The sequence below is a fragment of the Chiloscyllium plagiosum genome, unplaced genomic scaffold, assembly GCF_037043375.1.
Source record: "Chiloscyllium plagiosum isolate Xiang-an unplaced genomic scaffold, Cpla_swu_hap1 HiC_scaffold_23, whole genome shotgun sequence".
Classification (NCBI taxonomy): Eukaryota; Metazoa; Chordata; class Chondrichthyes; order Orectolobiformes; family Hemiscylliidae; genus Chiloscyllium; species Chiloscyllium plagiosum.
The window spans coordinates 27,400,024-27,414,826 of record NW_028270161.1 but is presented as its reverse complement, the minus strand read 5'-3'; the positions used below and the strand labels follow the sequence as shown (position 1 = coordinate 27,414,826).

General features: G+C 41.0%; 1 protein-coding gene across 1 annotated transcript in view; it reads right to left on the bottom strand.

Moving 5' to 3' along the window:
* slc26a5 (solute carrier family 26 member 5) overlaps positions 1-14,200 on the bottom strand; it is an 81,486-nt gene extending 67,286 nt beyond the window's left edge. The window contains exon 1 of the mRNA XM_043713848.2: positions 14,073-14,200. The gene's annotated coding sequence lies outside the window, so the exon portion shown is untranslated. The remainder of the gene's footprint in view (positions 1-14,072) is intronic.
* Positions 14,201-14,803: the final 603 nt, after the last annotated feature.

Below are 14,803 nucleotides of genomic sequence, written 5' to 3'. Positions count from 1 at the left end.
GGCTGGGGCTGTTTTCCCTGGAACGTTGGAGGCTGAGGGGTGACCTTATCGAGGTTTACAAAATTATGAGGGGCATGAATAGGATAAATAGGCCAAGTCTTTTCGCTGGGATTGCGGAGTCCAGAACTAGAAGGCATAGGTTTAGGATGAGAGGGGAAAGATCTAAAAAGGGACCTAAGGGGCAACTTTTTAAACAGAGGGTGGTACATGTATGGAATGAGCTGCCAGAAGATGTGGTGGAGGCTGGTACAATTACAACATTTAAGAGGCATTTGGATGGGTATTTGAATAGGAAGGGTTTGGAGGGATATGGGCTGGGTGCTGCCAGGTGGGACTTGATTGGGGTGGGATATCTGATCGGCATGGACGGGTTGGATTGAAGGGTCTGTTCCCATACTGTACATCTCTATGACTATCATATTTAACAAAACTAATATTGAAGTATACATTTGTAACTGGCTTAGAACATATTGGTCATAAAGCAGACTCAAAATCTAGATCAGTGAAATTACTTGAGTTTGTTTGACTAAAATAAGTCAGACAACATTTATGAAGTAACAAACTTAATAGTTCAAGCCAATGATCAGACATTAGATCTGGAGAGTGTTACAGATTTAACAGATATTATGCAAGTACAAGATAAAGCACAAGCAGCAAAAAAAGTGTCCATTAGGGTAAACAACCAGAACAAATAATGATGAAACCTTGATTTCAACTTTCTATTATCTACAATATATTGCTTGTTTTATGTATTTCCACAAGTTCTTTTATATACAAATTCCAAGATTTAAGAGACAAAATAAAAAGACCAAGTTGATAATGAAGAGGACTAATTTAACAGCGCCAAGGTTATAATCCCACCTTCCCTCTACAAATTCTAAAAATTCTCCTCCACATCCAACAACCTCAAGTAATTCTCATCTGTAAGGTCGAGACCATATGTTTAAATGGCTCTAACCCAACCAAAATTTCCTCAGTCCCTATGTTCGCAAATAGATAATAAACACCCTCTCCTCAGGCCAGCACACTCCCTTTTAAAATGAATATTTTGTCAAATAAAAAAGTGGCATCAGCACCCTTGCAAATTATCACCCCATTTCCAATCTCCCTTTCCTTTCCAGAATTCTTCAACTCCTTACTGCTTCCCAAATCTGTGCCCAATTTTTCCAAAGTCAATGCTTGAATCCCTCCAAATCATGTTTCTGCCCCTGCCACAGCACTGAACCGATTCTCAAAAATCACAAAAATGTGATTATGTGCACAATAAACTATCAGCAGACTCTGGTAAGGCTGGCCACACCATTCTCCTCTAAAGCTGTTTGTAGTCATGCAACTGGGTGGATCTACACTCACCAGTTTCCATTCTCTCACATCCAGAAAATTAACTGTAATGGTTTCTTTCTATTCTCATACCTTTACCTCTGGGATCCAAGGATTGATCCCAAGCCTCCACCTTTTTGCTTTTAGGTGCTGCCCATCTTCATTATCTCAAAACAAAAAATTCTACAAGTATGCTGATAAACGCAAATTAAACTTAAAAAAAAAAACTCAATCCCTACATTGTGCGAAAACTAACATTGTCTGACATCTAATATTACAGGTGCAGTTTTCCTCCAAAAGCACATTGGCAAGACAGAAGCCAACATCCTCAGCCCAAATCTCAAACTTTCTCTCACACTAAGACTGAACCAAACCAGACCACTTGTAAGGTTGCTACTATACTTAATTGAAGTTTTAGTCCACAAAGCTGCACCAAGAGCACCTTCATCCACTTTCGTGACATCAGATTATCGACTGTTAAAACCCTGAAGAGTTACGTGATTGAAAGAGGTCAGACATATGGGATTGTGTGAAACCATGAAGTAAATTCTTAATCTTGTTTTTAAAATTAAGTTGAGATGTTGCTGAACAGGATGGCAAAGCAATTCAGTGAACAGTGCACGATAAATATGGACAATTCAGTTTTTGAAGAACTACTTCAAAACTTCTATGCACCTCCCATTAAGTCCATCATGAATTTGTTCCCAAAGTGGTATGCAGTACCATGACCTTTACCCAAGCATGAGCAAAGGTGAAAACCATTACAGCACCTTTGCTGAAAACCAATACAGCAACAATATCAATTAAAACAAAAAAGCGAACTAGGTTGAAGATGCTTCAGCATCAAATTTCACAAGTAAAAAAAAATCTATAATTAAATAATTAAAGTATAACATTTTGTTTAGTGTCACGTAGTCTGGAATTTGTTTAATGGAAGGAAGTTCAGAAGCAAAAAAAAAAGGGTTCCTCTAGCCCCTAGAATAGATGACTGAAAGGAAACTTGATATTTAGATCCAAAATCATGAGCTATAAACAATATACTGCTAATATCAAATCCAATTAGTAAGAGCTAAACTGAAGCTTTATTAAAACATTCTCATTAACACAAACAAATTCTATTAACATTAAATTTAGCAAGGAAGTTACTTCAGCAAAACAAAGACAAAAAGCATTAAGATAAAACACTTCAAAATATTCCTGTCTGTTCTATTTCAAACTGAATGTTGATACCAAAATATACAATTGATAGGACAAATTCTCAGTCAGTGAGATGGGTTTATGTGCATCTATTTTAAGCGCAAGTATTAGTGTCAGGAGTAAGGGTGATGAACTTAAAAACCCAGTTCAGTACTTGGAGCCAAGATATTATGGCCATTACAGAGACTTGGGAGATCACAGGGGAAGGAATGTCTGTTGGATGTTCCAGGGTTTAGATGCGTCAAAAAGGAATAGGGAGGTAAAGAGGTGAGAGAGTGTCATTGCTAATCTGGGATAGCATCACAGTTAGTGGGTTTTGAGAACATTTATAGCTCAGGTTAAGGTTCTGGACGTAGGTTTGCTCGCTGAGCTGGAAGGTTAATTTTCAGAAATTTCATCACCATACTAAGTAATATCTTCTGCGAGCCTCCGAAGCACTGGTGGTGTTGCCTCCTTTCTGTTTATATGTTCGCATTCCAGGGTTGGTGATGTCATTTCCTGTTTTTTCTCTCAGGGGGTGATAAATCGGATCAAAATCAATGTGTTTGTTGCTAGAGTTCCAGTTGGAATGCTATGCTTCTAGAAATTCTCGTGCATGTCTGTTTGGCTTGTCCTAGGATGGATGTGTTGCCCCAGTCGAAGTGGTGTCCTTTCTCATCTATATGTAAGGAAATTAGTGGGAATGGGTCATGTCATTTTGTGGCTAGTTGATGTTCATGTATCCTGGTGGCTAGTTTTCTGCCCGTTTGTCCAATGTAGCATTTATTACAGCTCTTGCAAACTATTTTGTAAATGACGTTAGTTTTGCTCGCTGTCTGTATAGAGTCTTTCAAGTTCATTAGCTGCTGTTTTAGTGTGGTGGGTTTGTGGGCTATGAGTAGTCCGGCAGTCATTTCTGCGATGTCTTTGATGTAGGGGAGTGTGGCTAGGGTTTCTGGACATGTTTTATCTGGGTTTGTTGCTCAGAAATTGGTAGACTGTGTTCATTGGGTACTTGTTCTTTTTGAATACACTGTATAAGTGATTTTCCTCTGCTCTGCATAGTTCCTCTGTGTTGCAGTGTGTGGAGGCTTGTTGAAAACGACACCACCAACCAGAGGAAACTCAAACATGTAAACAGAAAGCGGGCAACACCAGCAGTGCTTCATTTGGAGGCTCACTGAGGATGTCACCATACTAGGTAACAAAACATCTGAAGATGAACCTTCCAGCTCAGTGAGCAAACCTACATCCCTAGCACCACAGTAGCAGAAAGGGAGGTCTTCGAGGAGGGTCTGTCTACTGAATGAGTATGGATAGAAGTCAGAAACAAGGAACAGTCACTATTTGGAGTTTTCTACAGACACAGCAGTAGCAGAGACAGAGGAGCTGATTGGGAGTCAGATTTTGGAAAGGTACATAAGTAATAGTGTTGTTGCCATGGGCAGATTCAACTTCCCTAATATTGATTGGAATCTCCTTAATTCAAATAGTTTACATGGGACAGATGTCAGGTGTGTCCAGGAAGGAATCCTGATTCAATATATAGAAAGGCCAACTAGAGGGAAGGCCATATTGGATTTGGTGCTTGGCAATGAACCAGATCCCTTAGGAGAGCATTTCAGGTGAGTGATCACAACTCCCTGATCTTTACTATAGAGTAGGATAGCAACAGACAGTATGGGAAAGTATTAATTGGGGGAGTGGGAATTACAATGCTATTATACAGGAACTGTGCAGCACAAATTGGGAACAGATATTTGAAGGGAAATGCATGACAGAAGGTGCAAGTAGTTTAGGGAGCACTTGCTGCGATTGCTGGATAGATTTGACAGATTAGGGAGATATGTTCAAACTGTTTGGTGTTAAGGAGGAGGGTGTGCTAGAAATTTTGAAAAACATGAAGTAGATAAGTCCCCTGAGCCAGATGGGAATATAGTTGAGAGTGTGGTGCTAGAAAAGCACAAAGGTCAGGCAGCATTAGAAGAGGAGAAGCAACGTTTTGGGTATAAGTACATGCATTGGTGGTAATCTTTCAGATATTCTGAGATGCTGGGAAAGTTCCAGAGAATTGGAAATCTGCCACGTAACACATTTAAAAAAGACAATTAAAATTACAACTATAGCTAAATTAGATTAATGTCTGTTATTTGAAACATCTTAGAGAGTGTGTACATTGTGAGGTCAAGCAGAATCCATATGCCTTCACAAACAGGAAACATCTGATATCTACTAGAATTCTTGGAGGTAATCATTGAATCTCTACATTGTGGAAACAGGCCCTTCGGCCCAAGTCCACATCGATCCTTGAAGAGTAACCCACCCAGTTACTACTCTACATTTTACTCCTGACTATCCTACACATCCCTGAACACTATGGGCAACTTAGCATGGCTAATTTACCTAACCTGCACATCTTTGGACTGTGGGAGGAAACCAGAGCACTCGGAGGAAACCCACGCAGACACAGGGAGAATGTCTGCGCGGGGTTTGCACAATCACCCAAGGCTGGAATTGAATCCAGGTCCCTGGTGTTGTGAGGCAGCATTGCTAACTGCTAAGCCACCATACCACCGTAAATGAGCAGGATAGATTAAGGGGAAGTTATGGATAGAATATATCTGGATTTTCAAAAAGGAATTTGATCAGATACCACACATTAGACTTGTCAAGATAAGAGCCCATGGCACTGGAGGTAGCATAACAATTAATATCATGAAAGAGGCAGTGTTGGCCAACTAATGGAGCCAAGGGCAGACAAGTCTCCTGGCTCTGATGGAGTGCATCCCAGGGTGCTAAAATGGATGATGGGAGAAACAGCAAATGCAGCCATGGCAATTTTACAAAATTTATTGGACTCTGCGGAAGTTCCAGCAGATTGGAAAACAGCAAATGTGATGCCACTGTTTAGAAAAGGAGGTAGACAAAAGATGGGGAATTATAGACTGGTTTGCTTAAGCATTTCCCCACAACAGATGTTGAAGTTATAACAAAGGAAGAAATAGCAAGGCAAGGCATCTTGGATAGAAATTGTCCCGTTGGGTTGACACAGCATGGGTTCATGAAGGGCAGGTCATGCTTAACTAATTTATTGGAATTCTATAAGACATTATGAGCATGGTGGACAACAGAGACCCAGTAGATGTGGTGTATCTAAATTTCCAAAAGGCATTTGACTACGTGCCGCACAAAAGGCTGCTGCATAAGATAGAGATGCAAGGCATTACAGGCAACGGCAATAGAGGATTGGTTAGCTAATAGAAAGTAAAGAGTGGAGATAACATAGAACATAGAACAGTACAGCACAGAACAGGCCCTTCAGCCCATGATGTTGTGCCGGCCACTGATCCTCATGTATGCACCCTCAAATTTCTGACCATATGCATGTCCAGGAGTCTCTTAAATGTCCCCAGTGACCCTGCCTCCACAACTGCTACTGGCAACACATTCCATGCTCTCACAACTGTGTAAAGATGCCTCTGACATCCCCTCTATATACTTTCCTCCAACCAGCTTAAAACTATGATCCCTCGTGTTAGTCATTTCTGCCCTGGGAAATAGTCTCTGGCTATCGACTCTATCTATGCCCCTCATTATCTTGTATACCTCAATTAGGTCTCCTCTCCTCCTCCTTTTCTCCAATGAAAAAAGTCCGAGCTCAGTCAACCTCTCCTCATAAGATAAGCCCTCCAGTCCAGGCAGCATCCTGGGAAACCTCCTCTGAACCCTCTCCAAAGCATCCACATCTTTCCTATAATAGGGCGACCAGAACTGGACGCAGTATTCAAAGTGCAGTCTAACCAAAGTTAGATAGAGCTGCAACAAGATCTCATGATCTCTTAAAATCAATCCCCCTGTTAACGAAAGCCAAAACACCATATGCTTTCTTAACAACCCGGTCCACTTGGGTGGCCATTTCAAGGGATCTATGTACCTGCACATCAAGATCTCTCTGTTCCTCCACATTGCCAAGAATCCTATCCTTAATCCTGTACTCAGCTTTCAAATTCGACCTTCCAAAATGCATCACCTCACATTTATCTAGGTTGAATTCCATCTGCCACCTCTCAGCCCATTTCTGCATCCTGTCAATGCCCCACAGCAGCCTACAACAGCCCTCTATACTGTCAACGACACCTCCAACCTTTGTGTCATCTGCAAACTTGCTGACCAATCCTCCAATCCCCTCATCCAAATCATTAATAAAAATTACAAACAATAGAGGCCCAAGGACAGAGCCCTGTGGTAGGAATAACAGTATTACTTAAAATGGTAAAAGAAACTGCAGCATGCTGCTGTGCAGAGGGATCAGAGTGTCCTTGTGCAAGAATCACAGAAGGTTGATCTGCAGGTACAACAGGTAATTAAGGCAGCAAATGGAATTTTGCCTATTATTAAAAGAGATTAAGTTTAAAAGCAGGAGGTTATGTTGCAGCTGGATAGGGGTCTGGTGAGGCCACACCTGGAGTACTGCATGCAGTTTTGGTCTCCTTACTTGAGAAAAGGACGTACTGGCACTAGAGGGGGTGCAGAGGAGGATCATGAGGTTCACAAAGTTGATTCACTAGAGTAGAGAGGGTTGGCTTAGGAGAGACAGTATCTGGATCAGTGGTGCTGGAAGAGCACAGCAATTCAGGCAGCATCCGAGGACAGGCAAAATCGACGTTTCGGGCAAAAGCCCTTCATCAGGATTCCTGATGAAGGGCTTTTGCCCGAAACGTCGATTTTGCCTGTCCTCGGATGCTGCCTGAATTGCTGTGCTCTTCCAGCACCACTGATCCAGAATCTGGTTTCCAGCATCTGCAGTCATTGTTTTTACCTCTTAGGAGAGACAGTAGACTATTCTTCTAAATTCCAATGAATTTAAGCCAAAGAGGGTAAAATATGAAAGGATTAATTTGCTCTGCTGTCCTGCAGGAAATCAAGTGTTCGAGGCCAGGGTGGTATGTCTGTCTGTTTTTCAGTTAGCATGTAAAGTATTTACATTCTCATCCCTTGCCAGAGTCATTTCCATGGCCATTTCCTAGTTATTCAGAGTAAAAGAATTACATCATCCACTATTCAGGAATCAACAAGTACATTGCAATTAAAGTTGACTACTGCCTGCTGTTAAAAAAAAACCAAACAATTTACAACAAATCTGGCCATTAAGGGATGATTTACATTACAGTGTAGTAATCACATCATTTCAAGAAACATTGTGCCAAGTAGCATGTGACTGTGCAGGAAATGGCTGGGGGTCGTCTTGTGGAAATTACTGACTAATGTGAAACTCTTGTACTGTATAAAAGGACAGACTATTTCTTTTGTTCAGAGAGATCTCCTGACAGCTTTGCAATGGGTTCCTCCACAGCTTGTACTTGTTTAATAAATTTTGGCTGTTCACAGAAGTTGTCATATTGCAGTTACATCAAGTGTGTAAGAACCTCAAGAAAAAAAAAAGAACATAACAGCAGGATCTTAGAGAAAAAAATAAAATTATGAAGGGAATAGATAAAGACAGAAGTAGAGAGGCTGTTTCCACTGGCAGGTGAAACGAGAACAAGATGACAGAGTCAAAATTAGGGGGAGCAGATTAAGGCTGAATTGAGGAGGAAGGTCTTCACCCAGAGGGTTGTGAATCTATCGAATTTGTTGCCCAGTGAAGTAGTTGAGGCCTCCTCAGTAAATGCTTTCAAAGCTAAGATTGATACTGTTTTGATCAGGAAAGGAATTAAGGGCTATACTGAGAGGGCAGGTAAACAGAGCTGAGGCCACGAAAAGAATGATAGCCGTAATCTTATTGAATGGCACAGCGGCTTAAATGGCCAGATTGAGAAAGCATACAAGATATGAGCAGGTAGGGAAAGACTTAAGCTTGACAATGGCTCAGCGAGCATGACTTTGACCAGATAAGACAGTACAGTAAACAATGAGGTACTAGAGACAAGGGTAGTGGGTTGACGAGGCGAAAAAGCATTCATTATGTAAAAATCAGTTAGCAAGGTTAAGAATATCCATTGTATAATGCTAGATGGCTTAATCTTTACTGTTTATGCTCGCTGATTGTAATGGTCACCCAATCAATACAAATGTTGCTTTATTTGGAAGCTGCTCCCTGTAAGTGACTATAATTTATTAAAAACCTGCTGTTCGAGAGAAGACCAAGAACTCCTGTCTCTGTGCACACGGGTGATCGTTCTCTCTCCATCCAGGGCCCGGAATGAAGAGAGAGGTAAAGCCATACCATGTCTCGTGTTTGCTTCAACAGATACGGAACAGGACAACATAGCCTCTTGCAAAAGCTATAAACCTTTCAACTCTGGTAATATCCTTGCAAGGTCTTTTCTGTACCCTTTCAAGTTTCACAAACTCGTCCCGATAAGGAGGAGATGAAAATTGCATGTATTATTCTAAAAGTGGTCGAACCAATGTCCTGTACAGCAACATGACCTCCCAATGCCTATACTCAATGCTCTGTCCAATAAAGGAAAGCATACCAAACAGCTTCTTCACTATCCTATCTACCTGTAACTCTACTTTCAAGGAACTATGAAACTGCACTCCAAGGTCCCTTTGTTCAGCAACACTCCCGAGGACCTTACCATTAGAGGTGTGTAAGCCCTGCTTTGATCTGCTTTTCCAAATTGCAGCACCTCACATTTATCTAAATTAAACTTTATCTGCCACTCCTCAGCCCATTGGCCCATGTGATCAAGATCCTGTTGTACTGAGGTAACCTTCTTTGCTGCCCACTCCTTCAATTTTAGTGTCATCTGCAACAGTACTAGTTATACCTTCTACGTTCACATCCAAATCATTTATGTAAGTGACAAAAAGCAGTGGACCCAGCACCGATCCCTTGTGGCACATCACTGGTCACAATCCTCCACCACCATGTGTCTTCTACCTTTGAGCCAGTTCTGGACCCTTGTCAAATGTCTTACTGAAGTCCATACAGATTGTGTCTACTGCTCTGCCCTCATAAATCCTCTTCATTACTTCTTCAAACATCTCAAGTTAGCAAGGCAATTTCTCATGCTCAAAGCCATGCTGATTATCCATAATTAGTCCTTGCCTATTCAAATACATGGAAATCCTGTCCCTTAGGACTCCCTCCAACAACTTGCCCATCACTGATGTCAGGCTCACCGATCTATAGTTCCCCGGCTTTTCTTTACCACCTTAAATAGTGACACCACGTTAGCCAATCTCCAGTATTCTGGTACCTCACCTGTGACTATCAATGATATAAATATCTCAGCAAGGAGCCCATTCACTTCCCTAGCTTACCATGGAGATCCAGTGTACATATCAGGTCCCAGGGATTTATTGACATTCATGCATTTTAAGACATCCAGCATCTCCACTAATTTTAAGATGTTACCATCCATTTCCCCACATTCCCCAGCTAGCCCTTTACCTGTGAATATCCACCCCCAATCAACTTTTGGAAGTTCTAGTTTAATACTGTCAAAATTGGACCTCCTCCAATTTAGAACTTCAACTTCTTAGATCCAGTCTTTTTCCAGTTTGTTAAAAAAAAGTGATTAATTATGGTCGTGGCCCCAAAGTGCTTCCCTCACTGACACCCAGGCACTTCCTCTGCCTCATTTCCCAAGAGTAGGTAAGGTTCTGCACTTCTCCAGTAGATACATCCATGTACTGAAATCAGAACATTTCCTTCTACAGACTCAACAAATTCCTCTCATCTTAACCCTTAACACTACTAAGTTTGGAAAGTTAAAGGCCCCTGCCATAACCATTCTATTATTCTTACAGATAGCAGATTTCCTTACAAATTTGTTTCACAATTTCCAGCTGATTATTGGTGGTCTATATCACAATCCCAATAACGTGATCACCTCTTTCTTATTTTTCAGTTCCTCCCAAATAACTGCACATATTCACAAGATTAGGGTGTAGGTTTGAAATCCAGACGTTTCATTACCTGGCTAGGTAACATCAGTGGTGACCTCCAAGTAAAGCGAAGCTGTTGTCTCCTGCTTTCATGTTTATCCTGGATGGACTCATCCAGGACAAACATAAATAGAAAGCAGGAGACAACAGCTTCACTTCACTTGGAGGTCACTGATGATGTTACCTCGCCAGGTAATGAAAAGTCTGGATATCAAACCTACAGCTCAGTGAACAAACCTACACCCTGAGCTCAATCTGAGCTACAAACCTTGCAAAAAAATTCACAGGAATGCCTTCCCAAAGTACAGAGGTAATGTTATACCTTACAAAAAAAACACCACTGTCTCATCCCCCCCCCACCCTTCCTGTAGCACTTGTATCCTGCAACACTAAGCTATCAATCCTGTACATCCCCTAGCCATGTCTCTGTAATTGCTATGATATCCCAGTCCCATGTTCCTAATCATGCCCTGAGATCATCTGCCTTCCTTGTTAGGGCTCTTGCATTGAAATACATTAGTTAAGTCTATCAGTCCTACCTTGTTTTCTGCTCTGTTCCAGCTCAGTGACAGCTGGACTTGCTCCCTTTCCCAACTGTACTAATCGCAGATTGATCTCTTTCATCACTCTCCCCCCAGATCCCACACCCTCACCTTACTAGTTTAAATCCTCCAGAGCAACTCTAGCAAATCTGTCAGCATATTAGTCCCCTTCCAATTCAGGTGAAATCCATCCTTTTTATACAGGTCACTTCTACCCAGAAAGATTCCAAATCATCCAAAAGTATGAACCTTTCTCCCCTCCACCAGCTCTTCAGCATACATTCATGTACTCAACCTTCCTATTCCTACCCTCACTAATTCATTGCACCAGGAATAATCCAGATATTACTATCCTTGAGGACCTCTTAAATTCCTGCTTAACTTCCTATATCCTCCCTTCAGAATCTCATCCTTTTTCCTTCCAATGCCATTAGTTCCAATGTGTTCAATGACCTCCTGCTGGTCCCTCTCACCTTTGAGAAGATTCTGTACTGAGATCTCCTTGATCCCGGCATCAGGGAGGCAATATACCACTGATTTCTCACTATTGGCCACAGAAACGTCTGTCTGTGCTTTTGACTAGTAAGTCCCCTGTCACAAAATCACTTGGAACCTGACATACCACTGTTGCATTTCAGCCATTCTCAGTACCAGAAACTGATGTTTGTGCTACATTCCTGTGAGAGTCCATCACCCCTATGTTTCCCAAAACAGCATACTTGTTTGAGATGGGGATAGCCAGAGGAGACTCCTGCACTACCTGCCTCCCTCTATCTTTTCAGGAGGTAAGCCATCTACCTGACTGTATGTGTTTTTTTTTCTCCCTTCCTATAACTGCCATCCATCACACTCAGAGCTCCTGTAAATTCTTCACTGCCTCTAACTGCCCCTCCAATTGATCCACACGATCTGATAGGATTTGGAACCAAAGACACTTTTTGCTGACATAAATCATCAGTAACATGGAAACTCTCACATCTGACAGAAATACAACACCACACTATTATAGGCCATCTTTGCATGTTAATCTACAGACCTAGAAAATGGCACAGTCTTACTGCTCTAAAAAGAACATGGCTCCAGGCTAACATTTTAAGAATTTAATCAAGAGACAGATCTCAATTAAACACATTGGAGAGAAGCTTCCAGGTGTAACAAAAATCTTTCATACACCTGACAAATACTTTAGTCTCAAAAATCTGCAAAGTTAGTTTAACAAGCATAAATGTCATAATGAGTGTCTGCTTGTATACCAATTAATCTGCCAGCAGAGAAGCACTCTGGTTTATATGTAAAATGGCTGATGAAAGCTTATCAACTGTACTTTTAATCGCTCTGCAGGTGCTGCCTTAACTGTCAAAGTATTTCTTGTATTTTCCACTTTTATTTAGGTGTTCTGATTTTTGTTCCTTGGATTAGACTGCAGGTTATCCTTAGGTGAACCAGCTCCACATGGCATCGGGCTGGTTTTACAGCCTTTCAGCTCAAAGTAACTCTTGTTCTGAAGAAAATTCACTGGACCCAAAACATTAACTCTGCTTCTTCTCTACAGATGCGCCAGACCTGCTAAGCTTTTTCCAGCAACGTCTGGAAATTTTCATTCTTTTGTTGATTTCAGCTAATTGATATTTCTCATTCTACATTTTTTTTTAAAACAAATCTTCTATTCCAGACAGGTATTACTTGCTTTTCACTGTCAAAAGGGAGGCTTAGTTTCACTCATCCGTTTGATATTTGCTTTACGGACATTTATTTAATGGAAACTGGTTGCTTTGTAGCAATTTCCTTTTCCATTGTACCTTGTCCGATAGCTTATAAAGCACATTTTTTTAAAAAAAACCTGAAGGCAAGCTTGTATAAATAATGAAGCACAGAACCAATGTTTTATTCTAATTTTTATTTGTAATGAAATTAGAATAATAGAGATAAAGTCAACAGCAAATAATATTCTGGAAAGAGCACATTGTCCTGAAACGTTATCTCTTGTTCCTTTCTCCATTGACCTAAATATTCCCAATAACTTGTTTTCATTTCAGATTTCAAGCATCTAAAAAGTATTTTACTTTAATTTGTAAGTCACAACTTACTTGCCACAATGAATAGAAATTCCAGATACTTGTTACGCTTTAGTTCATACCACATTTCCTCTTTGCGGCTCACATCACATGCTTGATGTGAAATTTCTCAAGTCACATGATTACCTGATTAAGTGGCTTGAAACTATATTTAAAAGGCACTCTGGTGTCTCAGGTTTCATTCTTTTTAAAATAGTGTTGTTTTAATAAAGGCAGGCAACCAGTCGTTTGCAATTGTCAATAGTACTTTTGTTAGATATTCGCTAAGCGTCCTTTCGAACTCTATTCCCAATTCATTACGGATACTGAAAGTCATACACAAAACAAAATCACTGGAAAAACTCCCACTCAGTTCTAGAGGGTCACTGGACACAAAACATTAACTGCTTTTCTCCACAGATTTCTGGTGTTTGCTCTTACTGCAATAGCTTGGTCGCTACTGTCTTTAAAGCGACTTTTCTGATAGCCTAGCGGTATTATTCAGCATTTTATTTCGGCTTTACCAAGGATTTCGTCTCCCTTAGTGATTGGTTTAGTTAACAAATTTAAGCTATTCTACTCCTTAAAAAGTAAATTCCGCTCGCACCTGCCAGTCCTGGAGACTTTTTTAAAAATTCGCCCATGGATCTCAAAAATGAACAAAATTTCTATTTCCCCATCTAAACGCATTTGATACAAGTGAGACATTTTAGGATATGCGATTTCCAAACAGCAAAACCCAGAACGGGACTGAACTTGCCAATGTCAAATACCTTGTTCCGAAATAGCATCACAACTCCACAGCTGCATCTAAACAAGTCTGACCGGACTCTTATCAATCTTGTTCACTTTATCCAACACGGGAGTGTCCATTATCTGAAGCAGAGGAGCCGATAGCTGTCTCACCCCCACACTGTTATCTGTGCCTTTATGCCTAATCACTACAGATGATAAAACCGGCAGCAAAGAGCTTAAAACATCAAATAGCAGTGAATCTGAATAGAATAGCTTGCAAAAGTGAGACATATAAAACTCTCGCCACGAAATTTCAGAATCGGGAAGAGAAACAGCACCAACTCACCTTCTGGATATCTTCACCAGTGTCCTCTGACCTATAGCACACCACTCATTCAGGACGGCACCTACTCCATTTTCTCGGCGACAACCCCGCCCCGGCTCGAGCCGTCTCCACTCCGAATCTAATTGGTTGACAGTGCCAATCGGTGACGTCCAAGCCCGCCCCGCCATCTTAGTCAGAGAATGGACAGTTTGTGACTCGTTCCATGTCTTTGCCGGTTTTTCAAACGATCTGGAGGGATTTAAATTGGAGAGCTAGTACTATACCGATCGATCCCCGCCAAGAGGCCAGTATAAGGCCAGATTTCGCATGCATTGCCACGGCATTTTCCACAACTACAGGATAGTCCAATCTGCTTTTACACTAGTCGAGTACTCTTTCAAGTGTTGACGCTGCTGACACGTAAGGAATACATTCAATTTGCAAGAAGGTCAAAATACATTTGTTCGAGGGCTCCGTGAGATTCTAAACGGTTTTGTTTTTATTTTTAGGGGTTTCATTTTCGTTCCCACCCCTTTAATTTATGATGTCGTCAAATAGTAACAAGACCCTAGGCTCTGTGGGAATCCACATGGTATATCCCGTTAATAAAAAAAAAGACATATTTAGAGTTATAGAACTGTACAGCATGGTAACAGACCCTTGGGTCCAACCGCCCATGCCGATCAGATATCCTAAATAAATCTAGTCCCATTTGCCAGCACTTGGCCCATAAACCTGTAAACCTTTCCTTT